This window comes from Protopterus annectens, chromosome 11.part0 (genome assembly GCF_019279795.1).
Source record: "Protopterus annectens isolate FY-2018-M chromosome 11.part0, PAN1.0, whole genome shotgun sequence".
NCBI lineage: Eukaryota > Metazoa > Chordata > Ceratodontiformes > Protopteridae > Protopterus > Protopterus annectens.
In genome coordinates, this window is record NC_056745.1 from 1,545,796,131 (window position 1) to 1,545,814,504 (window position 18,374).

The 18,374-nt window shown below is 41.2% G+C and overlaps 1 protein-coding gene across 2 annotated transcripts in view; it reads right to left on the minus strand.

Annotated features, from left to right (window-relative positions):
* Nucleotides 1-18,374, minus strand: part of FBH1 (F-box DNA helicase 1) — a 1,264,666-nt gene that overhangs the window by 331,516 nt on the left and 914,776 nt on the right. The gene's annotated exons all lie outside the window — the stretch shown is intronic.

Genomic DNA, 18,374 nt, shown 5'->3' on the forward strand with positions numbered 1-18,374 from the left:
AAACGACCAAAACAAGTGACAATGCAAACGGTGCAACTTTTCTAGAACCATCTAAATTGATCAACTTCTTTTGGCATGCCATGTATTCTTCTACCTACTCTAGCTAACATCCTAATAAACAGCCTACAAGTTCCCTCTCCAAGTGATTCATCAAGTGTGACTTTCAGTATTACTATTAATATAGAAAACATTATGACAGTTACATTACTATTAATATAGAAAACATTATGACAGTAATATTTTTTTGTCTTTTTCAGTAGTAGACATACAGACAGCTTGACTCGTTCAGTCCTGAGCGGCAATATGCTAATCAATCCTGTTGATCTGAAGTATCCTTTCATCAAAAATGTGTTTCCCCCTTCAAGTCAATGTGTTTAAATAAGGCATTATTTTGCCTCTCTCTCAGTTCTGAGTGTGTTTCTCCTAAACAGTCTTCTGAGAATACATCTGATATGGCTTACAATATCTCGATCAAACTGGGTTCCAAAAATGATAAATATGAAAGCTGCTTGACAGATGATAGGATATGTACAGGTCTACATGTCTCTGCCACTGCTGTACACAGAAATAAAGCCCTGGCTGTCTCCCATATGGCCCATGTTCAACTACCAGCATGGGTGCTGGAGGTAATGGGCAGCAGAGGATGGAACTGACTGGCCGATGTCCACTCACCCATCCTGGGGGAAGAGGACAGGAGAAGAGAGGGAGGCAGCCAGTCTCATTGCACTGGTGACACCTGCAAGAATGCAGATGTACCAACTGCAGCAATTACAGTCTAGTATTCCTACATTGTAAATGGTGTACCAGTTAGTCTAAAAAAGGCTCATATAAGCATGCAGAATCGTTAATAATGAATAACCTTTCAGACAAGCTATATGCTTTCGCATACAATGCTTCTTCAGGTCTATTACAGAACACCACAAACATCCACTAAAAACTCTTAGAACAATGTGTCTGCATACATACATACATATATAGATATATATATATATATATATATATATATATATATATATATATATATATATATGTCTAAACCTCAAAATGCACTGACTCGAGGCACTCCTTAAAATGTTGAACATCGACACCTGTGCAGTGACATAGACCTAGTTCAAAGCTCCTGAGAGCACCCCTGCATTACCAGGCTATAATTCATACCACACCTTTCGGCCACCTAACCCGGAACAAAGCACTAAAAGTGGAGGCGTGTCTATATTCATTAAGGATATCCACACCTCCAGGCTAGTTGCACAGCATAATGCATCCGAGATTATCCAAGTGCAACTAATTCTGGACAAGACCGCAATCCAAATTGTAGCTTGCTACAGACCCCCCACCATGCCCCAGGATTCCCTCTCCTCATTTCTTGATACACTGGAAAGGATTAGGGTACAACCTAACACCCTAATAATGGGTGATTTTAACTACCCCACCATTAACTGGGAAAACTACTCATGTACCAACTCTTTTGCTCAACGTTTTCTGGAATTCATAAATTCCAACGCCTTGGGTCAACTTATTCACACCCCCACCAGGGGCAGCAATATCCTAGACCTTGGTCATTACCAACATGGGCGACCGGTGTTCCACACCAGATGTCAATTCCTCGTTGGTCAGATCCGACCACAAGCTAATCACCTTAGACATCCACATCCCACCCCAACCCCCAATTAGGGAAACCATCGCAAAAAACTTCTCCAAAGCCAACTTCACACTTCTTAAGACAGAAGTGGCAAACTTCAAGACACCCATGCAGATGGACAGTAGAGGTACGACTGCTGAATCCTACACAAATGCACTTTATAAGCACTTACACGAGTGCATGGATCATGCTATCCCTAACAGACCCAAGATGCTATCCTCCAAAAAAAGGAAGCCAATCTGGTGGTCCTCTGCCATAAACAAACTCTACAACAGAAGAAAGAAACTGTTGCAAAAAAAAGAGTAAAATCCCATGACTGGAGGAACTCCCTGGTCAACCTCAGTAAGAAGCTGAGATCCCTCATAAAATCCTCCAAAGCTAGTTACGAAAAGAAAATTGCCACTGACTTTAAAGACAACCACAAAGCATTCTATAGCTATGTCAAAAATCTCAATGGCAACACTCAGATCTGCTCTGAGTTGCAGCACAATGGCACTAAATATACAGAACCAACTGATATTGCCAACTTCCTGGCAGATAGGTTCAGTGCTAACTTTACCCCCCTCTCACCCCCTTGAGGGCCCATCTCTATACCGGAAAAATGCAAAGTTCCTGTAATCACGACTGCCCAGGTAAAAAAACACACTCTCCAAAGCCAAGAACACAGCATCCATGGGACCTGACAATATCTCAGGCTGCGTTCTACACGAACTACAGAATGAACTGGCACCCTACCTAAGTACCATGTTCAATCATAGCCTCACCTCAGGCTTTGTGCCCACTGAATGGTGCACAGCAATGATTATCCCACTCCACAAAGGGGGAGCCACTACGGACCCCAGGAACTACTGCCCCATTAGCCTGATGAGCCTGGTCTGTAAAGCCATGGAACGTATCATCATGGAACTCATAAACAAAGACACTGGTAATCTCCAAACTCTGGACCCTACCCAGTTCGGATTTCTAAAAGGCAGATCATGTCTCCTAAACCTGACTGATTTCTTTGAAGCAGTCACCAAAGAGATAGATGAGGGCAAGGTGGTTCACACAGCTTATTTAGATCTCGCCAAGGCTTTTGACACCATCCCCCACTCTGGAATTATAGATAAGCTCACTAAACTAGGTATAAATCCCTATGTCACAAGATGGGTTGCCAACTGGCTCACGGACAGAACCCACACTGTGAAAGTAGCAGACTCCAAATCCGACTTCAGATCAGTGACAAGTGGAGTACCACAGGGTTCAGTCCTGGGTCTTCTCCTGTTTGGTATCTACTTCTCTGAAGTACAGGCTAACACAGAAGGTCTTTGGCTAACAAAGTTTGCAGATGTCTGCAAACTAGGAGCCATAATCGAAACTCCTAACGATGTGGACATATTACAAAAGGGCCTCACTGAGACAGATGCCTGGTGTCAAAGTCATGGCTTGAAGCTCAATGCCAAAAAGTGTACTGTCATCCCCTTTGGTAAAAACTCTGTACCCATGAACTACCACATATCTGGTAGTCTACTTAATGCTGAAAATGTGATAAGAGACCTTGGGACACAGGTGGACAGTAGCCTCTCCTTTGATAATCACATCGCCACAGTGGTCAGGAAATCCTTCTACGTGGCTCACCTCATCACAAAAGATTTCACATCCAGAAAAAAAGAGGTCATTGCTCCCTCTACTCATCACTCATTAGACCCGTTATAGAGTACAACGCCGCTTTTGGTATATACCTCACAAGACATCTACAACAACTGGAAAGGCCACAGAAATACCTCACAAAGAGGATTACTAGCCTCAAACAGATGCCCTACGTAGACCATCTCAAAAAACTCCTGCTTTACTCCGTCGCATATCGCCTACTCAAGAGGTGATCTCTGCCTAACATACAAAGCTATATCAAACCCAGAGCTGTTGGACATGCTCCACTTAAAGAAATCCCAATCCCTCTGAGCTACATGCTCTAGGGACCTAAACCTCGTTACCACAATAAACAGAACATGCTGGAGGGATAGATTCCTGTCCCAGAGACTTCCCATACTCTGGAACAGACTACCTATCTATGTCAAACAGAGCTCCTCATTAGCACTCAAGAAAAATCTTGATGACTGGATGGGAAATAGGAAATTCACCCCAGGGATCACTTCTGTGGCTCTGCTCGACAGGGGCACAGGAAAATAATTTTCTTGGGTGGCGAAAGCCAGAGTACATTTTTGGCTAGGCTTATATAGGCCCTAAGGCCAATAGCCTAGTACCTACCTATGAACCTATGAATCTATAAAAATATATATATATATATATGTTTGGCATGAGACAAAAAACAGAGACTTCAAATCATCATAACTATGTACATAAGTATAGAATTGTCCACCAGTTCCTCCAGGAACACAGGATGGGGGTAGGAGGGTGGGACGCAAGAATGTAGACGAAATGGACAACAAACATGGAACATTATGCTAAGTACATAACGTCTTAATGTTATGTTGTCCTATCTCGCCGTAATTCTTGCAGGGTGGGACAGCATCCCTAGCACCTTTATCCCAAGGTGGCTCAGGAAAAAATACTCTTCGTTACAGTGGATCCAAAGGAAGACCTGTTCCGGGAGGCCACATCTACTTTGTAATGAGTGATAAAGATATGAGGTCTCATCCATGTGGCAGCTGCACAAACAGAGTCAATAGGAAGTCTGGCCTGAAAGGCCAAGGATGTCGAGACTGCTCTTGTGGAATGTCCTCTTAACTTCCGTGGTAGTTGTTTATTATTCTCACTGTAAGAGAGAGAAATGCAATCAGTAAGCCATTTTGACAAAGTTACTTTGGCAATTGGCAATCCTTTCTTTTCATCAGAATAGGACACAAAAAGTTGGTCGGATTTCCTGTGGTCTTTTGTCCTATGCAGGTAAAAACGTAACTGCCTATGTACATCCAACTGATCCACTTTATAATATGCCTTGTCGCTGCAGTCTGGAAAAAACACAGGCAATTTAATGGATTGGTTTATATTATTCTCTGTATAGACTTTTGGGAGGAACAATGGATTAGTTCTCAAGAATATCCTATCCTTGTGAAAAATGATACAAGAAGAATGAATAGAAAGAGCTTGTAATTCCAATACCTGTCTGGCAGAGGTTATGGCTACTAAAAAGAGAGTCTTCCATGACAAATACTTCAAGTCACAAGATGATGCGGATTCAAAGGGTGGTACGATCAGTGAGTTTAGAAAAAGACTTAGGTCCCAAGGGACTGGGGGGTTCTCTGATCGGGGGTCTGAGTAAGAAAGTACCTTTGAGGAACGCTTTACATAACCTATGAGACACAATAGGAACTCCTATTTCTCCAGTACTGAAATTAGAAATGGCTGCCAACTGAACTCTGATGGTAGCTGCTACAGCTCCTTCATCAAAACGTTTGGAAAGAAATTCTAGGATTGCAATAACAGGAGCTGTAAAAGGTTCTATGTTCTGTCCCGCAACCCAGCATGAAAATCTTTTCCACTTACTGGAATACAATCTCCTCGTGGACGGTTTATGTGAAGAGCCGAGAATATGACTCACTCCAGGGAAAAGGAGTAACACCTGGCTAAGCATGGAATTGGATCAGCCATGCTGTCAACTTGGGGGTTTGGATAGACGGATGGAACTCTCCCGAAGAATGGGTCAAGAGGTTCCCTCCAGCAGATGGGTCCGAAGAAAGAGGAACCAAACTTGTTGAGGCCAGTAAGGAGCAATGAGGATCACACTGCTTTTCAACAAGCTGGCTTTCTGCAGTACTTTGGGAATTAGAGGAAAAGTGAGAAAGGCATAGAGTAATCCTGGGGGCCAATCATGAACCAGTGCATCCCCTGGGGACTTCCCCAGAGGAGGAATGGGGCAAAGTAGTTGCTGCATTTGGCATTCATGAAAGTAGCAAAAAAGTTGCAGCAAGGCTGGCCCCATTTTTGGAAGATCTTTTCCACAATCTCTGTCTTCAGTAACCACTCGTGAGGCAACAGAATAGCTCTGCTGAGTTTGTCCGCTATCATGCTGGATTTCCCTGGGATGTGCATTGCTATCAGAAAGCATTTTGAAGCAGTCACCCATTGCCAAACTGATTGTGCCTTCCTACATAGTGGTTAGGATTTGGTTCCTCCCTGCTTGTTTATGTAACACACTACTGACATATTGTCTGTCTGAAATGCAACATCCCTATCAGTAGAGAGTCCTGAAATGCCTGCAATGCATACAGCGCCACTCTCATCTCCAGAAGGTTGATGTGCAAGTGGCTTTCATGTTCTTGCCATAGGCCTTGGACTGTCATCCCCAGATAATGCCCCCTCCCCGATCTGGGAAGCGCCCGGGATCTGTGTTGCTATCAGAAAGCGTTGAGAAGCAATCACCCATTGCCAAACTCGTTGTGCCTCCCGACATAATGGGTAGGATTTGGTTCCTCCCTGCTTGTTTATGTGCCACACTACTGACATGTTGTCTGTCTGAATTGCAACCGTCCCTATCAGTAGAGAGTCCTGAAATGCTTGCAACGCATAGAGCAACACTCTCAGCTCCAGAAGGTTGATGTGCAAGTGGCCTTCGTGTTCTTGCCATAGGCCTTGGACTGTCATCTGCAGATAATGCCCCCCTCCACCTGATCTGGGAAGCGTCCATGGTCAGTACTGCATTCGGTTGAGGAAAGACAAGGGGCGGCCCTGATACAACTGGTCTGTCTGCAGCCACCAAAGGAGATCTTTTTTGCAAGATTCCATGATGATAATCTGATGTGAAAAAGGAAGATCTTGCATTGACCACTGAGCAAATAGCAACCACTGCAGAACCCTCATACGTATTCGTAGTAGGGGAACTAAAAAAATAGCTGCTGCCATGGTACCCAGAACTTGCAGCACATATCTGGCCTGAACTTTCTTCTTTGACATCAAAATCCTGATTTGCTGATGAAGGGACTGTATCCTGTCTGGGGTAAGTTTTGCAGTCATATTTGTTTAATTTAATTATACGCCTAAGAAGGTAATTTGCTGAGACGGTGACAAGGCAGATTTTTTTAAGTTTATTGTGATGCCTGGTCTGGCGCAAAGTGATATTGTTTTGTCTCTCGTTCATAGTAGTAGATGCTTGGTGGTGGCTGAGAGGACCATGTCATCTAGACATGGAAACACACAGAATCCCTGATGTCTCAAGTGAGCCGTGACCACTGCCATGCATTTGAACACTCTGGGGTCTGTAGTGAGGCCAAAGGTCAGGGCTCGAAACTGGTAATGACTGACTCCCAGCCGAAAGAGTAAATGTCTCCTGGATCACCTGTCCATCATTATATGGTAGTATGCATCCTGGAGATCTATTGAGCACATCCATTCATCCTTCCCGATAAATGGGAATATTGACTGCAGAGTTACTATCTGGAACTCTGACTTTTTCACTGCTTTCTTTAGCTTGCTGAGATCTAGAATGGATCTCCAGTCCCGTCTGTTTTGGAACTAAAAAGAATCTTGAGTATGTTCCAGTTCCCGTTTGGTCTATGGGGACCTCTTAGATGACTCTCTTTTCTAGTAATGAGAGTATCCCTTGTGTTGCATAGTCCTTTTGACCGGGTGGACTGTCTGGTAAGGACTGGTTCAATGGAGGAGGAATGGAAAATGCTATGTAATAGCCTCTGGATATAATTGTTTGTACCCATTTGTCTTGGGAGATTTCTTGCCAGGCGTTTGGGTACAGTGACAATCGACCCCTGACTGCCTCCAGAGAAGACCAGGTGGGCCTCCTTTCAGGAGCGCTGGAAGGGCCGGTCAGAGAACGTATCTCTGTCTCCCTGATTTTGTGGACCCCCTCTGCCGTGAGGTTGGTGTCTTCCATTATAACTTCCCCCTCTGACCCTGGGGCAAGATTCACCATGTGCATCAGAGAAACCTTTTTGGGACTTGTGGTACCGCATCTTTCTGCCCTTTTGACCTTTGGGATAAGGTCTAGATGGGGGCAGAAAAATGGACTCCAATGGCAGATAAGGTTTTCCCTTCCTGCTCGCGCCTGGTCAAAGTATCTTTCACCTTTGGTCCAAAAAGGGATGAACCATCAAAGGCTAGTGAAAGAAGACTTAAAGGGTTCAGCAAAGTTGCAAAGGTGCATCAAGGAATGTCTCCTCAGGGAAATTCCTGTTGCAGCTACTCTTATCGCTCCATCAGCCACATAGGAAATCAGTCTCATGGAGGAGTTTATGATGGAATTGAGGGTACAGAGCTGAGAGGATACTTTGTCCATGGACCCCGAAGCTACGGTACCCTGAAGGGTATCTCCAAGTTCTTTGAGGAGACCCTTTTGTAGACTCGTAAAATGTGTAAGGTAATTCAGCGACCGTAGGGTGAAGGCCGCTGAAGAAAAGGCATGCTTTCCATATCTGTTCACAGTCCTAGATTCTTTGTTAGGAGGATGAACAAATGAGGAGGTCTCTGATAGCTTCTTCTTGGTGGCCACCACCACCACCATCGCATCTGCAGGGACACCCTTAATCAAAAATTCCTTCTCAGAGGGGTAGTAATAAATTTGTTAGGCCTCCTCGGAACAGGCTCCACTGTATCAGGTGATGGCCAGGCCTTACGAGATATGACGCCTAACAGTTGGTCACATGGAGGGGTCACCCAGGAAGTGGAAGGGTGAGACCCAAAAGCCTCCAGGTATACAGATTCATCCTATGAAAGGCTGGTGGGCTTCCAGCCACCTCTCTGTTTCAGGATCTCAAGGATGTCCACAAAGGAGACATCCTCAGAGGGAGACCATGGAGACCCTTCTGACTCATCCAAATTGGTATCATAAGTGACAGACTCAAGGGAGTCTATGCGCTTCCTCTTGCACAGTCTCTTCCAAGGGATTTCTAGAGGTGGATACTCCGGAAACGTTTCGGAAGAGATAATGCTGCCTGCAGGGGCTTCCTGAAGTCCTGGGTCTCTGCGCTTGGGAGGGGGTGGAGGTGACGAGATAGACATTGGCAACTGGGAGGGACGAGAAGTTGGCTCTGAGAGCGGGGCTGTCTGAAGAGACAGCACTCTCTCCATCAGTTCAACAGCTCCCCTGCCCCACTCTGAGGAGACCCTCTGCTCCGAAGAGACAGAAAAAGTCGACTCCAAGGCAGAGCAGGTGGCTCCAAAGCTGAGGTAGGAAGCCAAGCTCAACCTAGCCGAGGCACTGAGGTGCAGAGTCGGATTGGACAACTGTCTGTGTCAGCTCCCCTCCCCAGACCTGACTGGCGAGTGTTGGTTCCTAGATTCCTTGACATCGGAAGGAGCCGAGGACATCAGAGCCGAAGTTGGAAGTGAAAATTCCAAAGGTGGTCTCGGTGCTGATGGTTCTGCTACTATCAGATCCATGCTCTCTGGCTCCGAAGACTCCAAGGTGATCAGATGAGGAATCGATGAAGCAAGCGTTGTATGGGATGATTCAGATTCCTTTGGGTCCGGAGATGACAAAATTTTAATCAGGGCTGGTGTTCCATAATCTCTTCACCACCCGCTCCGCATCTTCATAAGATAAACTCCTGGAAGAACGGGTGGACAAAGAAGGAGCTCTACCTCTATCCAGAATAGGAGATCTCAGAGTCAGAAATATCAGCTCCAATAAAGGAGACTGAATCCTCAATACTTCTGTCGGCTCCATGGACTCTTTTGGTGCTGAAGTAGTAGTTCCTGGTCTATCGGAGTCGAGAGCCCTTGGTTCCAATGGCACAATCTTTTTTGGTGGCTCCAAAACTGGAGCTGTCATAGCCAGTCATTTGGTTGATTTAGACTGGGTTGAAGAAGGGGAGGAAGATTAGGAGCTCTGAGAGTTGTCTAAAGTTTCCTGAAAAGGTGCTTTCAATAAACCCCTTACCATCAGTTTATTCCTACACTCATGGAGCACCCTGCTACTGAACCCATAACATATGGTGCAGGGGTCCTGTAAATGGATGGCACTGACGCAATAGATGCAACTCGTGTGCCCATCTGTAAGAGACATCTTTTGTGTGCATTTATCACACATTTTGAACCCTGACTATTTGTGCTCCTTGGGTTCCCTTTCTCTATTCCTTGTCTTCAGACATTATGCGGCTAAAAATCAAGGCCGTAACTATTGAAAAACAGTTTAACTAGCAACAGCAAAAATACTATAAGGGAAACTACCTTTTTTATTTATTTATTTATTTTTTTAATTTAACAGCAAGAAGCAGAAAGAAGGAAGAAAAAGAAGAAGAATCCTCTAGCTTAAATGGATTCTAACTTCTACACAGACAGGACAAGGAAACATGGGGGAAGCGGCCCTCTAAGTTAAATGGAAACTCTCACCAGGTTGCGAAGGGGGTTTTCAACTAACTACAGTGACCTAACACAGACAACATGAAAACTAACTCTCTAGAAAGATAAGGGGAGTATAAAGACAGAAATTAGAGAGAAATTAGACTAACAAAACCTATACTTAGCCAACGAGCCAGCAGAACACTTCTCGATCACTTGAGCAGCAAACGAGATCTGGGGATGTGGCCCAGAGTATCATAGGATAGGGGTTCGCCTCGAGCCAGTGAAAGCTCTCGAGCTTTAGTATTCCCCTGAACTGGTTCCGTAATCGGCTCCGAACCCAACCTGCAAGAATTATGGCGAGATAGGACAATATAATATTAATAATTACAACATCAATGGAATTTCCAAACAATGTCCTTAGATATCCCATTTAAGTGTCTCTGAACATACCTACCTTGTGTAAAACACACCAGTGGAGTCACCATTTTAATTGTTGGTCAAAAGAAGTAGTTTACTTAGCTTACTGTTCAGAAAGTTTTTCTTTTTATGTGGGAAAGACCAAAATGGCCCTAAAAGTATGAATAAATGAGCATAATTATGATACTAAGCAGCAGCTATGACTAATGCACTTTATAAATGTGTTGTATGCCTAGCTCATTTCTGTTTTGGATGAGTGAAAGAGTTGCTCAAAGTCTGACGGGTGGACAATGGGAAACCCTGCTGAAATATAGAGAACTGCTTTGGCAGTTAAGGGTAAATGCATGTACCTCTCCGGATTAAATGAAGCGGTCTCCCAAGTACCTGTATTAAAATTAAGGGCAGCAAAACTTTGGTGAGTTTTTCTATGTTCATTGTGAGTTAATTTCAATGAATGTTTTATGATGTTTACAAATGGTTATAAATATTTAAAACCTTTTTGAATTTTTATTAAAAGTATTTTTATCAATACTTATTAAGATATGGATATTTTAAGTATTTATAGTTAATGATATTAATGTATATAATATTTATATGCATTTTTTGAGATGCACTGTTGTTGGTTTTAGTTGTCAACATTTACATTTTTTTACATTTATTTAAGCATTTGGACATTGGTTTGGTCTCCCTTAAGGGAAAGGGACTGATGTAATTTGATCCAACGATCCACTGGGTGCTTAGGTTTTAAAAGTGGTAATTGCTTTACAGTTTCAGTTCAGATGAAGTCTCTGTTTGAGATGAAAGCTCTTAACCAATTAATTAAAACTATTGATTGTTACTGATGTACCTTGGGGTGTTTGTCTGATTGCATATGCTGAGATACAATTTTGGTTATTATTTTTCTCCATGCATTGTTCCCACAATTTCCATTCTTTCTATGTGATTTAGTCCTACCCTTTTCTAAAGATCTCACTTCTTGTATATTTATCTGTGTTACAATATTCACTACTTAACGTATGGCTGATTTAGACTTCAATTTCTATTTTCTGGTAACTGCTTTTTTGGCAAACACCAGAATTAAACTTAACAAGATCTTACTGTCTAGACAATTCAGATTCTGTATCCCAGCTGAAAAAAAAATTTCCTTAGTTACACTCACTGACTCACGCAGTATTCCTGACAGAGTACTCTGAAGGGAATTTTTAAAGTCTGTCAACTCATTATACTCTGAGAACATATGCTTCCATGTACCTCTTTCTTCCCTATTATACCTCCAATATTGCCATCTACCTGATGAAAAAAATCTTTGGCACCTGTTTGGGGTATAAAATTATCTTTGCAAACACTTCCAGGCAAAAATCTTAAATCTTCTAGACTTTGTTGCATACTTGGGAGCCATACATACATATTCCCACTGTTTCTTTCTGAATTGCATATCTAATCCTTATTCTCAATCTTTTTCTGATCTTGTCTGATTGACTCCTATATTTATCATGCAATATTTTATATACCCTACTAAACATAATTTTTTAACAGCAGCTTCCGTTCTAAATTCAACTAAAAACTCAAGCAGTGCAGGTCTTTTATTTATAATCCCCCATTCCTTTTTCTTTGCTTTCACTCTGATATCAATCCTCAAGAGGGAAAGCAATCTCTAGCTCACAGTACAAATGTCTTATTGGCCTCTTCTAAACTATTACCTTTCCATCTCTAATTATTTGTTCCCAATACCTTGGTTCCTTTGCCAGCTTCCTCCAGTAAATTCCAGCCCCCTATTGCCTATTCTCTATACCCCCTAATTGCAGTCATCTCAACTGTCAGAATCTCAGTTCTCCATTCCCATACTGAATTAGTAAATGGTATACTTTCTGCTACTTTATACATAAAATATTCTGCATGACTGTTATTCGCCTTAAGGATCTGCATCCAAAATCCCTTTTTTTAACATTTAGGTGGGGAAGAACCAGTGTCTCATCTTTTCTTCATTACATTATAGCTATGTACTCACCATAACTCTGCATCTTTGTTGTCTGTTTTTGTCCCTCCTCAACTGATGCCTCTCAGATCAGACATTCGATCCATACCTGGCCACTCTGACAGAATTTACGCTCCATAGCTTGAGCTTCTCCCTTTACCCACATCACCTTTCCTCTCCTTAGTTATGTCAGATTCAGCTTAGCCTCCATTCAAATAACCACAACACGACAAAGTAGTGTCGGCCACTAACAATCTCGGAGGCAAAAAGGCAGACGTTTTACTAAAGAGTAGAAAAGGGTGAAGAAAACAGAGTAGAACATTGTAGAGCCTACACAGGAAGACCATTACAAAATATCCCTCAGTGCACACTAGAAGACAATCAAAAGGACAGGAGACTAGAGGTTGGGAAGTCGAGGAAGGACGAAAACAGACAACACAGATGCACAGCTATAGTGAGTACATAACTATAATATCTGATGTTGTCTTTTTCGTCCGTTCCTCAACTGATGGGGCAGAGTCCCCAGCTGCAGTAGTCTTGGGTGGTCCTCAAGGAAGGATATTTGAGAGTACAACAGAGCCAAAAGCTGCCTTATTCCTAGATAAGAGGTCCAACTTGTAATGTGCTATAAAGGTATGAGCAGCTATGCAAATCTCATCTATGGATGCTTTGGAACAAGAAGCAGATGTTGTGGCCATAATTCTGGTTGAGTCAGCTTTAGGAAGTTTGGGTTATGATAGCCCTTCACTCTTGTAAACGAAGACAATGCAATCAGTGAGCCATCTGGCTAAGGTTATTTTTGACACTGCTTTGCCCAATTTAGCTTGGGAAAGCAGACAAACAGTTGTTCTCACTTCATTTGGCCTTTAGCTCTACGAGTGTATAATCTGAATTGTCTATGTACATCTAATAAAAAAGCATGTATTCTCTCTCCCCTGTTAGAATAATGTGGGAAGAAGACTGGTAGGTTAGTTGACTGATTAAGGTTAGCTTCTAACACCACTTTAGGAGGGAAGGAAGAGTTGGTCTGAAGGGATACTCTGTCCTTATGAAAAATTAGGTAAGGTGGCTGGGAAGAAAGTGCATGGAGCTCTGATACCAGACAAGCTGATGTAATGGCAGACAGTAAAAGTGTTTTCCAAGATAAATACTTCAATTCTGCTCCAGCTGCAGGGTCAATAACACTTTGCACAATTTCAAAGAAGCTAGAGAAGAATTCTTTTCAACCAAGTGACAATTTGATATTGCACCTAGCTGTACCTTAACTGTTAAACAGCTAGCCCCATTATTGAAAATCGAAGCCAGGAAATCATAAATAGATGGAATCAATACTGAAAAGGAGTCCAGACATCTCTGTTGGGTCTTGACAGATAATCTTTTCCACTTACTCTTATAAATCTTCCTGGTAGAGGCTTTCTGGGATGACATAAGAATGTGGCGAACAGGGAACGAAAGCCTGGAGTTTCTAGCCATCACTGATAGCAAAGAAACCATGTGGTCAGCTTGAGAGACTGCATGTCTGGGAGAAGCAATGTGAATGGGTGATAAGAAGGTCCTGAATAGGATCCAGCACCCAGGGAGGGTGAAAGTACAGTTGTATACACTTACCATAAATGTAGATGTTCAAGTGCATTCACTGTTGCAGTCATCACCTGTGGATTATCCCTGCTGTGATAGCCCTCGGCCAGCCTGAATACCAGAGTCAATGTTTTTCTGCGTCGGCTGCTGTCGCTTGCTGCCTGACGTCAGGTCGTCAGTGCTATAAAGGAGAGCAGTTGACGCCATTACATCAGTCTTTATTGCTGTGGAGCCCGTAGCAGAAGGCAGCTCACAGTAAAACACGAAGAATGTCAATTGTCCTATATAAGCAGCTGCAAACACAGACCTTAATTAACCTAAAATTGAGGTTTATCCACACTAAGACACTCATTATTGTTTGTGCTTCTACTTACACTAATTGGTGTCTTCTTTTTAATCTTTATTCCCTCCCAAATGTGAAAAACAACTTGCATGCTTTCAGAAAACATTAACTTTCAGCCTTGAAGAAATCAGTGTTCTGGCTTTTCATTGCCCAATTATCAACTTGTCTCCAAAGACACATAAGAGAAACAATGTAGTCTTCAGTTGCAGGCTTCTAAAGAAAAGCTGAAACATTTATTTCTAAAGGAAAACATTTCATTATATTCAGTGTTCTCTTTATTTATTTATTTACTTCCCCTTAAAACTTGTAGCTAGATTAAGACAAGGGTCTTAATCCAGCCATTCACCTATGCAAAAATAAAAGAAAATATATCAACTCTACATATGCTGCGGTGGTGGTGCTGCTGTAGCGTTGTCGCCTCACAGTAAGACGTTGTCCTGTTCGATTCTCAGCTAGAGTGTCTTCTGTGTGGAGACATGCGTGAATGGGCCTACCTTCGTTGAATGTTGTGCATCAGGGCCAGCAACTCGGCACGCAAAAATCTACTGCCAATCATTAGCAGACCGGAGTTCTGCTGTGGCAACCCCTAACCAGGAAAAGCCGAAAGACACAACATATCAACTCTACATATATTATGATCTGTATACTTTTGCACCCCATCCTCAACTTCAACAACTCAAGATTACAGCCTATTAACTTAAATGTTGTTTTGTGTAGCCTTTTTTTGTATTGTAATGTCTACATTTTTTAACAATAAAAAGAAGAAAAAGAAATAAAGAAAGAAAAAGAAAAAAAGGCATCTGTTTACTTTAGTATCTTTATCACACACAAGAACAACTAAAATGCTTTGCTATAAAACATGCAATTTATACTGTTAAACGTTTCATAGAAATACTGTTATGAAAAACAATTGTTTTACATTCAGTTACCTTTTTCCTTCCTCTTCCCCACCCCTCAGTGTCCTTCCAAACATTAATGACATGAAGTGAGGCAAATGACTTTCAGTTCCCTACAAGTTTAAAAAATTCAACAAAAATCCACTCTTTCAACTTTATTATACAGTCTTATTTCACAAATGCAACGGATGCTTTGCAGTCTCACATTTATTCACTAACTTCTGTGTTGCTGGTCTTCTTCCAATTCATCTTCATTTTCCTAGTCCAAATTCCAGTTCAATTCCAAAGTATTCCCAACTCTTCTAGCCAACTCTTGTGCTTTTCTCCATCTCTTAAGTGTTTTCCTTTGGAACATTGGAAAAGGTTTCACTGGCAAAGTTTCTCTATATGCTATATTATCAGAAGAATGAGAAGCAGAGTCCCCTTCTGCATGATGGCTCACGTTTTGTTGGACAAACTTGTGTACTTCTTGCTTCGCCTATTCTGCATATTAAAAAAAATGACTTTGGTCCTCCAGGAAAAAAAATATTTTGAAGACTGCTGGATACAGCAGCTTGAATCTCACAGCTACTTCTCGACATTCTCTGATTGCTGGAATAAATTTGTTTATATTTTGACTAGTGTACAGTGAATAATCATTTTCCACAAACACTCTACTGTCTCCAACTTTTAATGCTTTATGACACACTTTTCTTAGGATCAACCCTTTCTGCTGGTAGCATTGTCTGTTTACTAATACAGGTCTTGGCTGCTATCTTATAGCCAGATTTGGGGCATACACACAATGTGCCCTTTCAATTAACAGTTCCTGCTGTGGAATAGCAGTCTAGTTGCTTATTTGCACTTCATAAAACAAATACAGTTTGTTCCTTCTAGCTTCTCTGGTATAGCAGAAAATCTCAGATTTTCCCTATGTGTTCTGTCCTCAAATTCTTTCTATTTTTGAAACATCTCTTCTTCCTCTGTCTCAAACTCAGCCAGCCTTTTCTTCATTTCGACGGCTGATATTTGCAGTTTTATCATCTCATCTGAATACCTGTTTAAAGCTTCAATTTTTTCCAGACTTTTGTTACCTTATTTGATATACTCCTTCAGTGTTTCATTTATTTTAATCAGCTCTGAATACATTTCACTTATTTTTCATGTAGATTACTGGAAGCTATGTCTTGCTCAAAAGCTGGAGCTTGAACTGCTTTTTGCTTAACAACTGCAGGATTCCAACCAGTCAGTGTTCTCTCTCCACCTTTTCTAGTTGATCATCTTTCTGGTTTCTCTTAGTTTCTTCTTAGCTGGCTTCCAGGCAGTGTACTTACTAGCCAATAACTGAATTTACTAAAAGTGACAGATTTCTTAGTCCTTGCCTTTCAGTTTCTTTTTCCACACCGGGAAAGCTAAAGTTAAGTTGCTAATCAGTGTGCAGCCATCTTGGAAAAGTCAATTTAAGAAAACTGTTAACATTAAAAACATATAACTCAAAAGTTATAACTATGCCTTTATCTTACATAACTTATTTTAGTGTAATTTTTGTGTAGTAACTACTGCTTTCATATAAACTCCTAATATGATGCTATCATACTCCATGTTTGCATCGCTAATGAACATTTGGAAATACCCATAATACTTCCTTATTTTCAGAACATTATCCTTACAGTTTTTAATTATTAAAGCCTTGTACGTCGCACAGTATGAGTTTTACTGGGTATGTATACCAAAATGCCTTAGCTTCCACAGGACACATGGATTCCTAATGCTGAGGGTGCCATTTTTGTGATCCCACTACTTAATATGAACATACTGGTAATATTCATAACTTTGGTTGGGGAAACTATAGAGCTCATGATATTTGTATATTTCACACTTTCTAACTGTGTCATATTTTAATACAATCCTGTGTGAGCATGGCTACATACTTACATTCTTGTTACCACTGATCCATTATTAAAGCAAATATAATAAAATATTGTACATTCCCATATTTACATGTTCAATACTGTCTCACACAGCTTTTCAGTGAATACACATGGCAATTCATATCAGCCTGCAGCTGACACATTTCTCCCTTGATACTGAGACTACAATTCTATACATATTAGTATTACACTGCAAATATTGATAGTATGAAAACTGTGGAAACAAAGGTGTATAGCTCAGGATGTGAAAATGTTACTCAACTCCCTTCTGTGCCATTTTTACTACCACGCTATACATGCAAGGCTGTATAATTATAAATTTGCTCACATCCATTAATGTGTTGCAAAACAAAATATTAAAAATATATTATACACCAACAATCAGCAATAACACAAGGTACACACACCTCATGCTGTTTTTCAAAAAAAAAATCAAGCAAGCTTCTGAAAACAAAAACAGCCAAATATCCACACTATAGCCACCTCTATCATTTAAAAGGACAGTCAGGAGAACAGAAGCAATCTAGGCCCTGACTTTCTTTAAAGCATCAAAAGCATTCACTTTTTGTAATCATTACTAAGAGGGCATCCAGGCAGTGTGAATGTTAACAAATAACTGAGGACTTTTGTAACACAGCATGCAATTTAGTCTAGGCAAGTAGGTAGTGAAGTATGGTCCCAATGGAAGAACATGCTAAACAGAGAGGAAAGATGATACTATTATTTGGACATATTACAGAAATCCTGCTGATGTAAAATAAATATGTTTCCTGCCAAAAGAATATTGTTTATAGTACAAATCATTTGGCAGAACAGGATTTTCTGATCAAGGACTACTACCAAAAGATGCCATTTAACAGGTGGAAGGAAACCAAATTCTGCTGATAATTTCATAGTTGGAGCATGGACAGTGAACTACAGTGAATTTGGACAGTATCTTACATTTTTCTGTTCTATTCAGACAGAAAACCAACCAGTAATGTTGATTCTAGCTGTAAAAATTTCATATAAAGTAAACACAAGCTAAACATCTCTGAAACTGGCAATATATACGGTACACCTCATAAAATCAGTTAATAAGCAAAACTCAACATATATAACTATTGCTACATAAATAAAATCACAGAGTAACAAACTGAGAAATATCTAGGACTCCTCATGGACCCATATGTAGCTGTACAATTCATACTGAATTCATAACTGGTAAAGCAAATACCTAGTTAAAAGCATGCTACAACATATTCAACCATCATATCAAAAAAAAAATCAACAACAGCTCCAGCAACAAATGCACTAATGCCTCAACATGAACATGTTCTCCCTATTATTACTCTTAATTCAAGTAAAAACACCAAAACATTATGAAAAACCAGTCAGC